This window comes from Moschus berezovskii, chromosome 21 (genome assembly GCF_049115385.1).
Source record: "Moschus berezovskii isolate FMDL1 chromosome 21, NW_MosBer_1.0, whole genome shotgun sequence".
Lineage (NCBI taxonomy): Eukaryota > Metazoa > Chordata > Mammalia > Artiodactyla > Moschidae > Moschus > Moschus berezovskii.
The window spans coordinates 36,522,890-36,534,719 of record NC_142480.1 but is presented as its reverse complement, the minus strand read 5'-3'; the positions used below and the strand labels follow the sequence as shown (position 1 = coordinate 36,534,719).

At 39.2% G+C, this 11,830-nt stretch overlaps 1 long non-coding RNA gene across 1 annotated transcript in view; it reads right to left on the bottom strand.

The window, feature by feature from the left end:
• Window positions 1-754: 754 nt before the first annotated feature.
• LOC148774529 (uncharacterized) overlaps window positions 755-11,830 on the bottom strand; it is a 50,882-nt gene continuing 39,806 nt past the window's right edge. Inside the window, exon 3 of the long non-coding RNA XR_016035634.1 lies at window positions 755-6,196. This is a non-coding gene — a long non-coding RNA (uncharacterized LOC148774529). The remainder of the gene's footprint in view (window positions 6,197-11,830) is intronic.

The following is an 11,830-nucleotide window of genomic DNA, read 5'->3' as shown; positions in this document are numbered from 1 at the left end:
ACACTAAAAAGAATTTAAAACGGGGTCTCAATGGATATTTGTACACCCTTGTTCATAGCAGCATTATTTACAAAAGCTAAAACATGGAACAATTTCCCTGGTAGCACAGTGGTAAAGTATCCACCTACCAAAACAAGAGATCTGGGTTCAATTCCTGGGCTGGGACGATCCCCTGGAGAAGGAGATGGCAACCCACTTCAGTATTCTTGCCTGGGAAATTCCATGGACAGGGGAGCCTGGTGGACTCCAGTCTGGGGGGTTTCAGAGAGTTAGACCTGATTGAGCGAGTAAACAACAACAAAACATGGAAGCAATTCAAGTGTATATCAACAGATGAATGGATAAACAAAATGTGGTTAGATAGGGAATAGTACTCAGATTGAAAAAAGAAGGAAATTCTGACATATGGTACAACTTGGATGAATTATTATGCTAAGAGAAATAGTTCAGTTCAGTTCAGTCGCTCAGTCATGTCCGACTCTTTGCGACCCCATGAATCACAGCACACCAGGCCTCCCTGTCCATCATCAGCTCCCGGAGTTCACTCAAACTCATGTCCATCGAGTCAGTGATGCCATCCATCCATCTCATTCTCTGTCGTCCCCGTCTCCTCCCGCCCCCAATCCCTCCCAGCATCAGAGTCTTTTCCAGTGAGTCAACTTGTCGCATGAGGTAAATAAGCCAGTCACAAAAAGACAAATGTGATTCCGCCGATAGGGGGTTTCTAGAGTAGTCAAACTAATAGAAACAGAAAGAATTGTGGTTGCCAGGGACTTGGTAGGGGATGGGAAATGGGGTGTTGTTATTTAATAATGTGTATGGAGTTTTGGTTTTGCAAGATGACAAAAATTTGGAGACTGGTAGCACAACAATGAAGATATATTATTCTCAACACTCTAACTGTATCCTTAGAAATTATTAAAACGGTCAATTTTATGTTACGTGGTTTTTTTTAAACCTCAGTTAGGAAATAAAAATGGAGAACTAGTGAAAAAAGAATTACTCTGACGGAAGCAAAGTTTGGAATGACCAGACTAGAGGCAGGCAGGGTTCCTAGCAGAATGTTCCTATAGTCCAATGCTGGGGCTTGAAACAAGCAAGAGGCATGGAGCTAAAGGGGCTGTGATAGATTGGATTACTGGGCCAAGTCTTTGCTCCCCTGTAATAGAATTCTCCATCCACACCCTTGTCACAGTGGGCAGTGAATTCTTTCCCACTTTTGACTTTGTGTTTGGCTAGGTGACTCGCTTTTGCCAGTAGGAAGTTTGTGAATCTGACAAGAGAAGCTTTGAAATGTGCTTGCTCAATAGGACATGCCCTCTTGTGCTGCAGTTATCTGTCACGATAAGAACATTCCCCGAATAGCTGCTGCTCCTTCTGTCTGGGTCCTGGAATGAGTGTCCAGGAACAGACCATACATACGCCCCGGGTAGCCACAGATCCAAGGAGAATGAGCACTATGGAGAGCACACCTGAACTCAATCTGGCTTGGAGCCTGAAGCTAGATGATTCAAGGTACAGCTGACTCTCAGACGCATGAGCATAACAGTGTGTGATTATTGTTTTAAACTTCTGAACGGTTGCGATTTGGTTTGGTTTTTGGTACAGAACAAGTAATCATTTTATAATGGCACTTTAGGTACACCTTCAACTTTACACGGTGTTTTATGTTAATTACATCTCAATAAAGCTGGAGGCGGAAATGGCATTTAGCAGGCTTTTATAAATTTAAGTACCATTTTGCTGATAACAAAGCTTACTATCCAGCAACATCCAATCCCCAAACACAGAAGACATTCCAAAGGTAGTCAGGAGAGTGCCAAGATGGTTTAACAGATAGCTAGCAAAAGCACAGAGTAAAGAATCCCAGATCATTTCACAGATGGGAGTACAGAAGCCTAAGACCTTAGCTGTAGTTCATATCAGGGTGTTGGTACAATTACTATCGGAAAATACAATTAATGTGTTTAGAATAATCTTTCTGGAGTGACCTGAGTCTGGGGATTGAAATGAATATAAATATTTCTTACTGGTTGGGATTATTTGGTTCAGTTCAGTTCAGTCACTCAGTCATGTCTAACTCTTTGAGACCCAATGGACTGCAGCATGCCAGGCTTCCCTGTCCATCACCAACTCCTGGAGCTTACTCAAACTCATGTCCATTAAGTCAGTGATGCCATCCAACCATCTCATCCTCTGTTGTCCCCTTTTCCTCCTGCCTTCAATCTTTCCCAGTATCAGGATCTTTTCCAATGAGTCAGTTCTTCACATCAGGTGGCCAAAGTACTGGAGTTTCAGCTTTAGCATCAGTTCTTCCAATGAATATTCAGGACTGATTTCCTTTAGGATGGACTGGTTGGATCTCCTTGCAGTCCAAGGGACTCTCAAGAGTCTTCTCCAACACCACAGTTCAAAAGCATCAATTCTTCGGCGCTCAGCCTTCTTTATAGCCCAACTCTCACATCCATACATGACCACTGGAAAAACCATAGCCTTGACTAGATGGACCTTTGTCGGCAAAGTAATGTCTCTGCCTTTTAATATGCTGTCTAGGCTGGTCATAGCTTTCCTTCCAAGGAGCAAACATCTTTTAATTTCATGGCTGCAGTCACCATCTGCAGTGCTTTTGGAGCCCCCGCAAAAAAGTCTGTCACTGTTTTCATTATTTCCCCATCTATTTGCCATGAAGTGATGGAACTGGATGCCATGATCTTAGTTTTCTGAATGTTGAGCTTCAAGCCAAACTTTTAACTTTCCTCTTTCACTTTCATCAAGAGGCTTTTTAGTTCCTCTTCGCTTTTTGCCATAAGGGTAGTGTCATCTGCATATCTGAGGTTATTGATATTTCTCCCAGCAATCTTGATTCCAGCTTGTGCTTCATCCAGCCCAGCATTTCACATGATGTACTCTGCATATAAGTTAAATAAGCAAGGTGACAATATACAGCCTTGACGTACTTAATTATTTGGTTAAGATGCTATTTAGAATAAATGTTATCCTTTGTAATGAATCACTGGTCCTTGAATGATGGAAGGGGCTCAGAATAGTTAAGTTGCCCCCAGGAAGGCAGTTGGTCTTCTGGAGAAATGGTATTAAATGGGAGACTTGGTATACATCTCTGTTGCTGGCAGTTTAGATATTTGTTAGCAGCAGTAGCTAAGACAGCCTTGGTTAATGGGAACCTGCACTTTTTGCTGGGTTCATGCATGGCCTCCATCCCTCTGACTATGGCTACTTCCTTCATGTGACCACTGTGACAGCACCATGGTGGCCCGTGACTGAATTTGGCTAATGTCAGATGGTCAAGTCATCTTGGTGCCTTCTCCATGGTGAATAACTTCTGCTTCTGAGTTTTGGGGGGTCATTTGTTACACAGCCCCATGTTAGCTCTAACAGATTAATACAGAAGCATTAAAATTTTATTATGGGAAATTTAAGACATATAAAAAAGTAGAAGAAATAATATGATGAAACTGGTTTCATGAAACCCCTGTCTCATATGGTCAGTCTTGTTTTCACCTATACCCTTGCCCACTTTTCCCTCAACTCTGGATTATCTTTTTTAAAATTAATTAATTAATTTTTGGCTGTGCTGGGTCTTCCTTGCTGTGCAGGCTTTCTCTAGTTGCAGCGAGTAGGGGCTTCTCTCTAGTTGTGATTTGCGGGCTTCTCATTATGGTGGCTTTTGCTGCAGAGAATGGGCTCTAGGGCGTGCGGGCTTCAGTAGTTGTGACACCTAGACTCCAGAGCACAGGCTCAGTAGTTGTGGCGCGCAGACTTAGTTGTCCTGTGCAGCATGTGGGATCTTCCTGGACCAGGGACTTAACCCATGTCTTCTGCATTGGCAGGCAGATTCTTTACCACTGAGCCATCAGGGAAGCCACTGGATTATCTTGAAACAAGTTCAAAAGATCATGTATTTTCTCTGTAAATATTTCAGTATGTAGCTCCAAAAGATAAGGAATTAAACAAAATAATACAAAAAATCAATAGTAATTCATTAATAGAAACAGCAATCTATTCAGTGTTCATACTTCTTTGATTATCTTATAATTTTCTTCTCTTTCATGTTCTTTTTTAAATTATTGTTTGAATTGGGCTCCAAATAATATGTGTACTGTGCTTGGTCGATGAACCTTAAATCTCTAGGTTCCCCCACCATCTATCTTGTAAAGCTGTTTTGTTAAATAAATTGGATCATTCATCATTGTAGTTTGCCACAGTCTGAACTTGGCTGATTTTATCCCTGTGGCACCATTTAACGTGTTCTTTTGTCTTCTGTATTTTCTGTAAACTGAACAAATTCAAAAAAATTTTTTTGAAAGATTGCTTCTTAGGTGGTGATGTGTGCTTCCATCAGGAGCACCTAATCTCTGGTTGGCTCTCATTTTTTTGACATTTGCAGCCATTGGTGTTCATTGCCTGGATTCGTGAGGGTCTGCAAAATGGTGGTATTTTAACCACATCATTTATTCTTCCTTTATTAGCAAGCATACTTCTACAAAGTGAAACTTCCCCTCATTGATTACTTAGTTATCCAGAGGGAGAGATCATATACAAAAGAGAGGATAAATATTTGATGCTTTCCTTTTACTTCCCGGTTGCCTAGCAGCCTCCTAAAGGGTCTGTGGGGAAATTAACAAAATGGCCCCAGACAGGCTCTCTTGCCCTATGCTCTCATGCCCTCTTGCCCCATGTTCTACAAACAATAACACTGCAAGGTTATGTGACAGCTGAGATTACTTATAGCACTGCACACTCACATCATGAGGTACTCCTTTGGTCATGGGCTACTTTGTGTAGTTATCATGGTTATGTTATGTGAGGTTGTGTTATGGCTACGTTCAGTTCAGCTCAGTTCAGTCACTCAGTCGTGTCCAACTCTTTGCAACCCCATGGACTGCAGCATGCCAGGCCTCCCTGTCCATCACCAACTCCTGGAGTTTACCCAAACTCATGTCCATTGAGTTGGTTAAGCCATCCAACCATCTCATCCTCTGTCGTCCCCTTCTCCTCCTGCCCTCAGTCTTTCCCAGCATCAGGGTCTTTTCAAATGAGTCAGCTCTTCGCATCAGGGGGTCAAAGTATTGGAGTTTTGGCTTCAACATCAGTCCTTCCAATGAACACTCAGGACTGAGCTCTTTTAGGATGGACAGGTTGGATCTCCTTGCAAAGGGACTCTCAAGAGTCTTCTCCAACACCACAGTTCAAAAGCATCAATTCTTTGGCGATCAGCTTTCTTTATCGTCCAACTCTCACATCCATATATGACCACTGGAAAAACCATAGCCTTGATTAGACGGACCTTTGTTGGCAAAGTAATGTTTCTGCTTTTTAATATGCTGTCTAGGTTGGTCATAACTTTACTTTCAAGGAGTAAATGTCTTTTAATTTCATGGCTGCAGTCACCATCTGCAGTGACTTTGGGGCCCCCAAAATAAAGTCAGCCACTGTTTCCACTGTTTCCCCATCTATATGCCATGAAGTGATGGGACCGGAAGCCGTGATCTTTGTTGTCTGAATGTTGAGCTTTGAGCCAACTTTTTCACTCTCCTCTTTCACTTTCATCAAGAGGCTCTTTAGTTCTTCTTCACTTTCTGCCATAAGGGTGGTGTCATCTGCATATCTGAGGTGACTGATATTTCTCCTGGCCATCTTGATTCCAGCTTGTGCTTCATCCAGCCCAGCATTTTTCATGAGCTACTCTGCATATAAGTTAAATTAATCAAGGTGACAATATACAGCCTTGACGTATTCCTTTTCCTATTTGGAACCAGTCTGTTGTTCCATGTACAGTTCTAACTGTTGCTTCCTGACCTGCATACAGATTTCTCAGGAGGCAGGTCAGGTGGTCTGGTATTCCCATCTCTCAAAGAATTTTCCACAGTTTCTGATGATCCACACAGTGAAAGGCTTTGGAATAGTCAATGAAGCAGAAATAGATGTTTTTCTGGAACTCTCTTGCTTTTTCAATGATCAAACAGGTGTTGGCAATTTGATCTCTGGGTTTTTCTGCCTTTTCTAAAACCAGCTTGAACATCTGGAAGTTCACGGTTCACATATTGTTGAAGTCTGGCTTGAAGAATTTTGATGGTTGAGTAATAGTCTATTGTACATATGTACCATATCTTCTTTATCCATTCCTCTGTTGATCGGCATTTAGGTGGCTTCCATGTCTTGGCTACTGTATACAGTGCTGCAATGAAAACTGGGGCACATGTGACTTTTTGGATCATGTGTTTCTCCATTTCTGGAGAAAAACATTTATCCATTTCTGCATTCCAAGAGTTGGAATGCAGAGTCATATGGTAGCTCTATTTTTAGTTTTTAAAGAAACCTTCATACAGTTCTCCATAGTGGCTGTATCAATTTACATTCCCACCAAAAACATAAAAAACATGAAATACTTGGTATAATTCTTGGTATAAATACTTGCCAGGAAAAGCATGTTTAAGTCCTGGGTCAGGAAGATTCTCTGGAGAAGGAAATGGCAACCCACTCTAGTATTCTTGACTGGAAAATCCCATGGACAGAAGAGCCTGGTAGGCTATGTCCATGGGGTTGCAAAGAGTTGGATATGACTTAGCAACTAAACAACAACAAAATTTACAATAACATAAAAACTTGAAATACTTGGTATAAATCTAGCAAAATACATGCAAGCTTGGTATGCTGAAATCAACATGATGAAAAAAACTAAAGAAGACCTAAATAAATGTTGATGGATTAGAAACATCAATAGACCAAACCATCCCAACTTAATCTATAGATTTAAGGCAATTTCAATAAAAATTCCAGTAAAAGATGAAATGTTCCTTCATAGAAATCAGCAAGATGATTCTAAAGTGAGTATAGAAATACAAAGGACCTTGATTATCCAAAACAGCTTTGGAAAAAAAAGAACTTTGCCACCTTTATTTCAAGATTTACTATAAAGCTACAATATTCAAGAGAGTATAGTATTGACTAAAGGATTGATACAGAAGGTCAATGGAATTGTCAAAGTAATTAAACAAAAAGACCATTAGATTGAGGTGGCTCTAGTGCCTTGTAAGCAAACCAAAACCTAATCCAGAGTAAATTCCTGTAAGTGCCTCAAGGTTAAGAAATTGAAACTAAAGAACAACCAATCACAAATAGCCAAATAAGGCAACTGCTTAAGTTATAACACATCAAATAATTTCCTTGCTTTGCTTCCATGTATGCTCTACAAAAGCTTTTGTGCATAGCTCCTGCTTGTAGAGAACTCCTAACCACTAGGGTTGGTGCTGCCCAATTTGAATGAATGCTTGCTCAAATAAACTCTTCCAAATTTTACTGTACTTTGGTTTATCTTTTAACAGGTTAGAACTGAGAATAAAAAGGTAAGCTCACACATACATGAACAACTGATTTTTGATAAAGGTGTCAAGTCAACTCAATGGACAAATAATATTCTTTTCAACAAATTATACTGGAACAATTGGACATTCATTTAAAAACAAAAAGAAGAACCTCAACCCATAAATCACACCATATTTAAAAATTAACTCAAAATAGACCATAGATAGAAATGTAAACCTAAACTATAAATCTTCTAAAAAAACAGTAGAAAAATCTTTGTGAACATAGGTCAGGCAAAGCTTTCTTAGATATTATACTAAAAGCACAACCGATAAGGAAAAAAATCAATAAACTGTATTTCATAAATGTTTTTAGGGTTTTGCTTTTCAAACACTATTAAACAGATGAAAAGGCAAGCCTCAGCCTGAGAGAAAATATTTGCAATATACATATTTGTATAGGACTAGTATCCAGAATGTATGAAGAATTCCCAAAGTCACTAACAGGAAGGGGAATTTCTGTCTGAGGTGGCATGAAGAGGTTGACAAATATTTTCCCTAAAAAACAAATATAAAACTGGACACATAAAAAACAAAAACAAAACAAAATAACCTTTGCAGTGGTTCGGTGATTAGCCAAAGGCAAACGACAAATTGAGAATTATATATTCATGAAAAAAATGCTACAACTTTGAGCAATAACAGTAGAATTTTGCAATCTTTTCACCTGGGGCTGCATCCATTGCCCCCTAGCTTGGTCATTGACAGTGATAGTGTTACGGGGTATAGATAGCATGAAAATCAGAAGTATATCCACAAAAGGGGATACACTTGAACTGAAGTAGGCAAAAACTTAAACCAGCATCACTGCTAATAAAAGTAGGTAACAAATGGAAACTGCAGTTTTGCTAGCCTGGTTGGGAGAGCAGAACACCAGCAAGAAACTTAATGGGGAGATCCTGGAAATCGGACAGCTATAGAAGGGCTAGATCTCCATGCAAGCCTGGCTGACGGGGAAAGTAAGCGCATTCACAGAGGAGATCTACAAGAGCCCTAGAAGAAAGTGAAGACCAAGGCAGTCTTGAGAACTAGATGAACTTTGAATAAACTCCCGAATCCACACACAGATCAACTGGCAGAATGGAAATCTTATGGATTCAAGGTGTTTGCACACATTCTCATATAAATGGAATCAGACCGTATTTATCCTTTTGCAATTGATTCATCTCAATTTCTTTTAGAAAGCATAAAATTAAATAAAGCAATAATTACAACATTGTATCGTCAAGTTCATAACATATGTAAATTACATATAAAATTAGCAACATGCAAGAGGAGAGAAGCAAAGGAGCTGTATTGGAGGAAGTCGCTATATTTAAGCAGAATTAAGTGGACATGAGTTTGAGTGAACTCCGGGAGTTGGTGATGGACAGGGAGACCTGGCGTGCTGTGATTCATGGGGTCACAAAGAGTCGGTCACAACTGAGTGACTGGACTGAACTGAACTGAACTGAAGTCAATATAAAAGTAGATGGTGATAAGTTAGGATCTTAATCCTTAAGAAGCTACTAAGAAAATAACATTAAAAATGTAGTTAAAACAATCAACAGAGGAATGATGACAGTACATTAAAAATATTTGTTTAACATAAATGAAGGCAACAAAGGGGAACAGAGGAACAAAAAGGACATAAGAAAATAAATAGTAAAATGGGCTGACATAAATAAAATCATATCAATACCTACATTAAATATGAATGGTCTAAACATTCCAGTAAAAAGATGTAGATTGTCAGAATATCTAATAAAGCAAGATCCAATTGTACACTGTCTACAAGAGGCACATTTAAAATTCTTATTTATATGTTTTGGCTGGCCTGGATCTTTGCTGCTGCACGCCAGTTTTCTTTAGTTGCAGTGAATGGGGGCTACTCTACAGTCGTGGTGCACAGGCTTTCTCATTGCAATGGATTCTCCTGTTGCAGAGTATGGGCTCTAGAGCGTGGGCTCAGTAGTTGTGGCACATGGTTTTAGTTGCCCTTTGGCATGTGGAATCTTCCTGGATCAGGGATCAAAACCATGTCCCCTGCATTGGCAGATGTATTCTTAACCATTGGCCCACTAGGGAAGTCCAGGAGTCACACTACATTAAAAAATATAAATAAATTGAATGGAAAAGAATGGAAAAACATATATAATGTAAAAAGTATTATTAATGACATTAATATCAGGCAAAATTAGACTTTCAAACAAGAAACACTACTGCAAACAGAGAGATACTTCATAATGATAAAAGAATCAATGCATCAAGAAAATAAAACAATTATAAACAAATAAGCAGTTAATAACAGAGCCCCAATACTTGTGAACCAAAACCTGACAGAGATGAAAGGAGATACAGACAGTTCAACAACTATAGTAGGGGATTTCAGTTCGCCTCTCTTGGTAACAGATGAACAAATAATCAGAAAGTCAGTAAGGATATAGAAGACATGAACGATGGTCTCGAGCAATCTGACCTAACTTTGATAGAAAATCCAAGCCAATAGCAGTAGAATACACATTATTTCCAAGTAAACATGTAACATTCTCTAGTCTCCAAGGCTCTATAAATTTTAGTCCAGAAAAGAAGACTTAAGAAACAACACAATTTTTACCAGAGATGTTTTACAGCCACAGGCATTAATTTCTGCAAAAATCCCCCAGTCAATAATACATTAAAAAGACTGAGGTCACACAAGGTATGTTCTTCATACACAACATAATTAAATTAGAAATCAAAAAGAGCAGAAAATTGAGAAGCCTCCAAGTATTTGGAAATTAAAGAAGCTACTTCTTGTTTTAGAAACCTTCTATTATTATTGATTGATTTTTGGTCACGTTGGGTCTTTGCCGCTGTGCACTGGCTTTCTCTAGTTGCAGCAAGCAGGGGCTCCGCTTCATTGTGGTGCACAGTCTTCTCATTGCAGTGACTTCTCTTGTTTCAGAGCACAGGCTCTAGGTATACGGGCCTTGGTAGTTGTAGCACTCAGGCTCAATAGTTTCGGCATGCAGGCTCAGTAGTTGTGGCACAAGGGTTTAGTTGCTCTGAGGTATGTGGAAATTTCCCAGACCAGGGATTAAAACTGTGTCCCCTGCATTGGCAGGTGGATTCCTATCCACTGTACCAACAGGGAAGTCCTAAACAAGACACTTCTTTAAAAAAAAGAAAACAAAGTGGAATAAATTGAAAGAAAATTCAAACACAGTATACCTATATTTATTGCATGTCATTGAATCAATGCTTGAAGAATAATTTACAGCTTTAAATACCTAGGTTAGAATAGGAGAAAAATAATATATTAATAATCTAAGTTTTTGCTTCAAAGAGTTCGAAAAAGAAAAGCAATGTTATACAATGTATTAATAGAAAAAAGAACAAAAACTGTATGATCATTTCAATGATGTGGATAAGCCATTTGATAAAATCCAACACCCTTTCATGATGAAAACACTCAGAAAACTATGAATAGAAGGGAACTTCCTCAATCTGATAAAGGGGATCTATGAAAAACCCATATTTAGTGGTAAAAGACTGAAAGCTCTCCCCCTAAGATCAGGCACAAGACAAAGTCGTTCAATTTCACCATTTCTATTCAAACATTGTACTAGAGATAATAGCCAGGATAATTATAAAAGTAAAGGGTGGAGGGAGAGGAAGAGGATTCTTTTGGAAAGCAAGAAAGTAAAACTATCTCTATTTTCAGATAACATGATCTTGTATATGGAAAATCCTATGGAAGCCACAGTAAAAGTGAGAAATAGATTTAAGGGACTAGATCTGATAGATAGAGTGCCTGATGAACTCTGGATGGAGGTTCTGAGGTTCGTGACATTGTACAGGAGACAGGGACTAAGACCATCCCCACGGAAAAGAAATGCAAAAAAGCAAAATGGCTGTCTGAGGAGGCCTTACAAATAGCTGTGAAAAGAAGAGAAGCGAAAAGCAAAGGAGAAAAGGAAAGCTATTAGCATCTGAATGCAGAGTTCCAAAGGAGAGATAAGAAAGCCTTCCTCAGTGATCAATGCAAAGAAATAGAGGAAAACAACAGAATAGGAAAAACAAGAGATCTCTTCAAGAAAATTAGAGATTCCAAGGGAACATTTCATGCAAAGATGGGCTCGATAAAGGACAGAAATGGTATGGACCTAAAAGAAGCAGAAGATATTAAGAAGAGGTGGCAAGAATACACAGAAGAACTGTACAAAAAAGATCTTCACGACCAAGATAGTCACGATAACGTGATCACTGACCTAGAGCCAGACATCTTGGAATGTGAAGTCAAGTGGGCCTTAGAAAGCATCACTACAAACAAAGCTAGTGGAGGTGATGGAATTCCAGTTGAGCTATTTTAAATCTTGAAAGATGATGCTGTAAAAGTGCTGCACTCAATATGCCAGCAAATTTGGAAAACTCAGCAGTGGCCACAGGACTGGAAGAGGTCAGTCTTCATTCCAATCCCAAAGAAA